We start from the raw sequence: 8,009 nt of genomic DNA, 5'->3' as shown, positions 1-8,009 counted from the left end.
TTCAGTGAACAATCTCTACCTTTTCACTTCTGTAAAAGTAAAAGTTCTCATCTAATGCCCAGACCCAATTCAAAGTGCCAGGAAGTATACTTCACTGCCCTTTGCTGAAGCTGAGGTGCCTCTGGCTGCAGAGGAAGACTGTAGCAGGAGAGTGGGCGGTGTCATCGTTGCACCCTGGGGAGCCCCCCACATCCAGAATTTGCTCCCCTAAACGCTTCTAGAACCTTCCTTTTGTCGCTAAGGGCCCTCCCACCCTACTCTTGGGAGCCCAATCCCTGGAAACTGGTTGCAGCTGACATTCAAGGAGCCCTTGCCGTCTGGGCCTGTCAATCTATGGTTCTTGTGTCCTGGTCACAGTCCTGGGAGGGGGACGCTTGTACCCATTTCACAGAACAGCCCACTGAGTCTGAGAAAACACACTTGCCCAAAGTCACACTGCTCAAAGCTGTAGCAGAACCCAACTTCACTTAGAAGTCAGCCACCTCCAGAGACTCCCCAGCCCCGCCCTTCCTCCCATCCCCTATACCCTTCCCCCCCGCAAAAAATTCCCACACTGGTACCCCATAGACCTCTCCCCCTTAACAAACTCCCACCCAACCCTTTCTACCTAGTGTGTTCTAAGTCATCCCCTTGGTCCCTAAACGCCCCCAATCCTCAGCCTCTTTCTCAAGAGCCCACAACCACCCCTGGGTCCTTCCAGTTCTTTCTCAGCACCCCCCAGTCTTGCTCATGTGTGTTCAGACCACCCTCCCACCCCAAATAAAAGCTTCACGGATTCCCAATCTTGCACCTTGGTTTCCACAAGAAACCCAAATCCCACTGATTGACGAGCCCTTCAAAACACCCTTTGTGGGGAGGCGACGGGCTGCGTGCCAAGGTCCTCGCTCCTTTGAGGTTTCAAAGGCGACAGGGAGAGGAAGCAAGAGTCTGACCACAGCTTCAGCTACAGCAGCTGAAGGGAGAGAAGGAAGTGGAAAAAAAGGTTTTCTCAGCAGAGGTTCCGTAGACACTGGTCTAAAGTTGAGAGGAAGAAGGGAGGCAGGGCTTACCTCCAGCGGGGTTTTCCTAAGGGGCTCTAGTCTCAACTGGCTCACGGAAGGTACACAGAAAACTGGGGAAGGGGGGGGAGAGAGAGAGAGAATCTTAAGGTCCAACTCAGGGTACCACGCAGGGCTCGATCTCATGACCCGGAGATCATGCCCTGAGCTGAAATCAAGGGTTAGGCGCTCGACCCATTGAGCCACCCAGGCTCCCCTGCAATTCTTAAGGTTTTTAAATAGGCAGATTTATTCCAGAAAGGGAAAACTACACAGGGAGCAAATCCTTGGTTTGTAAGGGAGGGGGAGGGATGGCCTAGGAAGGAGGGGATAGCAAGGGACTTCGGGGCAGGGGCCACAGAACTGTGTCTTGATTGTGGTTACATGCCTGATTCATCAAAATTCATAGAACGGTAACCAAAAAGCAGACTTTGAGTTAAAAGTCAAAATTAGAAATTTTTAAAAGGGGATTTCATAAGAGTAGATTTCCATTTCTCTCTCTAAAAAAATGAACTTAGTGGGGCACCTGGGTGGCTCAGTCGATTGAACATCCATCCAGCTCTTGATTTTGGTTCAGGTCATAATCTCAGGGTTGTGGGCTCGAGCCCCACATTGGGCTCCTCGTGTGGTGAGTGATGGGGAGTCGGCTTGAGATCCTCTCTCTCCCTCTGCCCCTCCCCCACCTCTCTCAAATAAATAATTCTCTCTCTTTTTAAAGATTTTATCTATTTGAGAGAGAGAGCACGTGCACACAAGCAGGGGGGAGGGGCAGAGGGAGAAGCAGACTCCCTGCTGGGCACAGAGCCCGACTCCCAGGACCCTGGGATCATGACCTGAGCCGAAGGCAGGTCATTAATAAATTACAAATTTATAAATAAATTTCTAAAAAAAAAAAAATCCACTTAGTGATTCCCCTCCACTGTTAGGCATATACCCGAGAAGGCTGAAAACCTGTCCATGCAGAAACTTCCACAAGAAGGCACTAATCACATTAGCCGAAGAGTAGAAACAACCATCAAGTGACAAATGGATAAGCAAAACCTGGCATGTTCATACGGAGGAATATTATTCAGCCGTAAAAAATGATGAAGTCTTGAGACCTGCTCCAGTGTGGACGACCTTTGAAAAATGATATCCCAAGCAAAAAGCCAGACACAAAAGGTCACCTACCGTATGATTCCTATTACATAACATGTCCAGAAAAGGCAAGTCCATAGAGATAGGAAGTAAATTAGTGGTTGCCAGGGGCTGAAGGGAGGAGGGAATAGGGAGCGACTAATGAAAAGGTCCTGGTCTACTATGGGGGGCGGGGGATGAAAATGTTCTAGAATTAGTGGTGATGGAGGCACAACCTTGTACATCACTGCATTTTACACTTCAAAGGATTCAGTTTATAGTATGTCAGTTGTATTTCAATTTTCTTTTGAGAGAAAGCGTGCACACTTGAGAGCGGGAGGGAAGGGCACAAGGAGAGGGAGAGAGAAAAAAATCTCAGGCAGACTCCACATCCGGCATGGAGCCCGACGTGGGGCTCCATCCCAGGACCCTGAGATCACGACCTGAGCCAAAACCAAGGGTTTTACACTTAACTGACCGAGCCACCCAGGCGCCCACCCCCATTTTTTTTTAAGATTTTTTTTTTTAAGATTTTATTTATTTGGCAGAGATAGAGACAGCCAGCGAGAGAGGGAACACAAGCAGGGGGAGTGGGAGAGGAAGAAGCAGGCTCCCATCAGAGGAGCCTGATGTGGGGCTCAATCCCATAACGCCGGGACCACGCCCTGAGCCGAAGGCAGACGCGTAACCACTGTGCTACCCAGGCGCCCCCCATTTTTTTTTTTTAATCAGAAGATCTGACATCATCAGAGGCCCCACCTAGTTGTTTCTCCCAGGCTGGCTCTCAAAAGCATGTGGATTTAATCCACACTGATCTGGAGGTGTGGGGGTCGCCATAGAAAGAACTGAAAGCAGAAACAGTTCAGAAGTTCCTTCTGGAGAAAATGGAACTTTTTTTACCACCCTGGTAGGCATGGAAACTGGAGCAGTAATTTGGCAATATCTAGTCAAAGCTAAAGTCGTGCGGACCCTGTGGTCCCCTGATCTCACTCCACGGACATACACACCCACAGGAACACAACCATGCTCACGAAAACACGAACTAGAATGTTCACAGTATGGGGCGTCTGGCTGGCTCAGTCAGAAGAGCGTGTGACTCTTGAGTTCAGGGTGTGAGTTTAAGCCCCCCGTTGGGTGTAGAGATTACTTAAAGATGAAATCTTTAACCTGGGTGGCTCAGTCGCCTTCGGCTCGGGTCATGATCCCGGGATCCTGGGATCGAGTCCGGCATCCGGCTCCCTACAGCAGGGACCCTGCTTCTCCCTCTGCCTGCTGCTTCCCCTGCTTGTGCATGCTGTCAAATATATACACAAATTCTTTTAAAAAATGAAATAGGGGCGCCTGGGTGGCATAGCGGTTAAGCGTCTGCCTTCGGCTCAGAGCGTGATCCCGGCGTTGTGGGATCGAGCCCCACATCAGGCTCTTCCGCTATGAGCCTGCTTCTTCCTCTCCCACTCCCCCTGCTTGTGTTCCCTCTCTCGCTGGCTGTCTCTATCTCTGTCGAATAAATAAATAAAATCTTTTAAAAAAGTGAAATAAAAGCCTGGGCTTGCTAGCTGCATTTTCAAAGGAAGGAAGGAAGGAAAAGAAAGAAAGAAAGGGAAAAGGAAAAGAAAAAGAAGAAAGATAGTTCGCAGCAGCTCAGTTTATAATACCTGTAGCTGGGAATGACTGAAAAGCTTATCAACAGTAGAAGAGGTGAATTGCGGGCCCCGCACGGTGGAGTGAAAAGGAAGGAATCACCCGCCCAGTACAAGCGTCCACGCAGCGTGATTCCACTTCTCTAAAGTAAATAAGCAAAACTGTGCTGTTTGAAATCAGGATAGTGGTTATGTTTGGGGAGGCCATGTCTGGGTCCTGCTAGGGACTGATAGATAATATTCTGTTTCTTGACCTGAATACCAGCTACAAGTGCGTGCGAGCCGTCTGTTCACCAAACACTTGAGCTGTATTCCATGTGCTGTCCTCCCATAAAAACGTACTGAAATTCGCAGCAATAACAAAGAGGTGTGCTTGGCAACGTCTACCAAATTCATAAATTCCACTTCTAGGAATTTATCTGCAATTAAATTCATGGAAAATTACAGATATGTCAGAGCCTTCCGTGCGACACCGTTTAGAAAAGACTGGAAACAGCCTCAGTGTTGGTCAGTGGAGAACGAGTTAAATCTTTACGGACTGAATTGAAATAGTCTTCGAAATATATTCTTGGGGCCCCAGGCTCCTCAGTCAGAAGAGCATGTGACTCCTGATCTCGGGGTCATGCGTTTGAGTCCCACGTTGGGAGGAAAGATTACTTAAATAAATGAATTTAAAAATATATTCTTTATTACCTCAATTAAAAAAATAAATGATGAAAATTAAAAATCAGGATTCTGATTCAAAAAATGGTTGTGTGAAACAAGAAAGGTAAAAAAAAATATTGTTAGTCATCTGCTATCCTTTCTATTAAAAAGAAAAACAGTTTGTACGTATTTGCCTAAATCTATGTAAATTTCTCCCTGGAAAGAAATACCGGCTGTCTGTGAGGAGGCGAACTTGATGGAAGAAAGACTCGAGTTTAGCATATAACATTTTGTACATTTAGAATTTTGTATCGTATAAGTATATTGCCAAAACTTAAAAATAAACAAAATGTGCAAAAGACAAAAAAAAAAAAAAAAAAAAAAGACAACTGGGGAGAGGCATTAAGGATGAAAAGATGCCGGACAGCTTTCTGTCTTAAGCTGTTCCGTACAAGTAATTTGTTGATTATTTCGAATTCAAAAAATGTTTTTAACTAGAATTTAAATACAAATTTGAAAAGAGAAAAAAAAAATTAGAATCCGAAATGTTTTCAAACAGGCAGCCCCCAGAGATGTACCAATTCGTCCTACGCTTTCATAAGCCAGTTCTCCACGTCCAGCCACTAGGGGGCAGTATATTATCATAATTAAAAGCTTGCATTCAGACGCAGGTGGATTCAAATTCCAACCCCATCGCAGATAACAATTATAAACTCTGGATAAAATAGGAAAACATAGCTAAAGGCACTGGAAAGTGAAAAAAAGCAGCCACAAACTGGAGGGAAATTGACATTCAATAAAAAAGGAAGGGGTCACTTGGGTGGTTCAGTCCGTTGAGCGGCGGACTCTTGATTTCAGCTCAGGTCATGATCTCAGGGTCTTGAGATCTAGCCTGGCCTGGGGCTCCTCGCTGGGCGTGAAGCCTGCTTAAAAAAAAGGGGGGGGGTTGTAGTCCATGCTGGGCTGGGAGGCACAGCTAAAACGAAAACACCAGAGGAAAATCCAATCTTCCTGGCTTGAACCACCAGAACAACAGGAAAGTAAGGTATAAATCTAGAAAAGAGATCGAGGGTGGGGGCGCCCCAAATATTTTTCTATAAACTCGGCTCAAATATCTGGCTGACCCTGAACCACACCTGCATGGGGTACGCTCCAAAAAGCCCAGCTAAGCCTAAAAAATGTAAACAGAAATTTGAGGTACAAATTTTATAGGAGGGAGTTTTACAGAGATGGGTGGCTCAGGAAAAAAAATAATAATTGATGCTCTTCAGAGGAATATAACAGACTCCAGAGTTCTTACAGTGCATCCAGGATACACTGGAACATTACTCAAAATTTAAAAAAACTAATAGGAAAATACGACCCATTCTCAAGAGAAAAGGCACTCGGTTAACTGAGACCAGCAATCAGTTACCTGAGACCAACACCAAATGACCCATATATTAGAATAAGAAAGCAAAAAAAAGATGTAAAAAATAGCCGTTATAACTATGCTCAAGAACCGAAAAGAAAATGTTTCTACTGAATAAGAAGAAATCTTGGTATAGAAATAAAACAACAAAGAATAGGGGCGCCTGGGGGGCTCAGTTGGTTAAGCGTCTGCCTTCAGCTCAGGTCATGATGCCAGGGTCCTGGGATCAAACCCCATGTAGGGCTTGCTTCTCCCTCTCCCTCTGCCCCTCCCCCTGCTTGTGCACGCACTCCTTCTCTCTGTCAAATAAATAAATAAAATCTAAAAAAAATTGAATAGAAATTCTAGGATGAATAAATGAATTTAGCAAGTTCACAGTATACAAGGTTAATATACAAAAATAATGGTATTTTATATTGCAGAGGCAAGAAATTGGAACATGAAATTTAAAAATAACTTCATTTACCATACCATAAAAACCAGAAAATACTTAGGGATAAATTTAATAAAAGATCTAACGCCTTTACTCTGACAACTATAAAACACTGCTGAGAGAATGCCGACATTTGTATCTCTAGAGAAATACACTATGTTCATGGATTGGAAAATATAATATTGTTAAGATGCCAGTTCTCCCCACATTGGGCTATAGGTTTACATTCTCACCCTGGGTTGTTTCCATCTCCTTCCCCAAGAAGGAAAACAAAAATCATCAAATATGGGGGATTTATTACTTGATTTATATTTTCTTTTCTATTTAGTTGCTTATGATTTTTTAACTAATAGGTTTAATTTTTTTTAAATTTTATTTTATTTGTCAGGCTCCCCACTGAGCAGGGAGCCTGATGCGGACTCGATCCCAGGACCCCGAGATCATGACCTGAGCAGAAGGCAGACGCTTCACCGACTGAGCCACCCAGGCGTCCGAAATAGGCTTTATTTTTAAGAGCAGTTTTGGGTTTACAGAAAATTAGAGAAAAGTACAGAGAGTCCCCATGCATATCCCCTTTACCCCACCCCCAGTTTCCCCTCTTATTAGCATCTTGCTTTAGTGGGTACTTTCTTGTACTTGGTAAGCCAACATTGATAGGGAAGGGGGAAAGGAGAGGGAGAGAATCTCAAGCAGGCTCCATGCCCAGCACAGACCCAGACCTGGGGTTCGATCTCACGATCCCAACATCATGACCTGAGCCAAAATCAAGAGTCATACACTTAACCCACTGAGCCATCCAGGTGCCCCTTATTTATTTGAAAGAGAGAACACATGCACATGCAAATGAGGGAGAGGGAGAGAATCTCAAGCCAACACCCCACTGAGCATGGAGCCCCACATGGGGCTCGATATCACGACCCTGAGATGATGACCTGAGCAAAATCAAGAGTCAGATGCATAACCGAGCCACCCAGGCGCCCCTCTAGAGGAGAATTTAACAAGTAGGTCTCATGGGGCTGCAGGAGGAATAAATGCCTATAATAGCCTGTCCTCCTGCCCCCGCCCCAACTCAGCAGCAAAGACTCTGTTATAACCCAAGAGGGTTCACATCTGCTCCTCTCCTCGGGACTCTCCAGGAACTCCCAGCTCAGGGAGAGTACATTCTGTCCCTGTCTCTCTGGGTCTCTGCCTCTATCGAGCTTGTCCCACCACAAAGGGACCTGAGGACCTAGCCACAAGACCCTGGATGACCCGATCCCAATCACCTCCCTGCCTCTCGCACTTGCTGACTCCATTCCTGCCACATTGGCCCCCTGGCTGGTCTACACACACACACACACACACACACACACACACACACACACGACACACTCTGGCTTCAGGGTCCCTTCTGTTCCCTTTGCCCCCCTGGCTCTGCCTCCAGATCTCCCCAGGGCTGACGTCCCCTGCAGTCGCCAGCGCAGCCCCTCCGGGCCACTCAACAGAGCATGGCCTTCCTGTGCTATCCAGAGGGCAACAGAGCCTCTGTCTGGCTTGCTCTCTGCTGGGTCCAGGCTGCTAGTTTCATTTTCTGTCTCCAGGAATGCCCTCAAAGCCCGCCGACACCCAGAGCCCCGTCTCCGAATGCCTGATCCCTCCTTCAGCACCGCAGTCCCCCTGACGCCCAGCTGCAGCCCCCAATTCCTCCCCAAGGCCCCTGTCACCCCCTTAGGGACACAGAGACAAGG

The sequence above is a fragment of the Ursus arctos genome, unplaced genomic scaffold, assembly GCF_023065955.2.
Source record: "Ursus arctos isolate Adak ecotype North America unplaced genomic scaffold, UrsArc2.0 scaffold_19, whole genome shotgun sequence".
NCBI classification, from domain to species: domain Eukaryota; kingdom Metazoa; phylum Chordata; class Mammalia; order Carnivora; family Ursidae; genus Ursus; species Ursus arctos.
The sequence above is the reverse complement of the archived record's forward strand: the minus strand, read 5'-3'. Positions refer to the sequence as shown.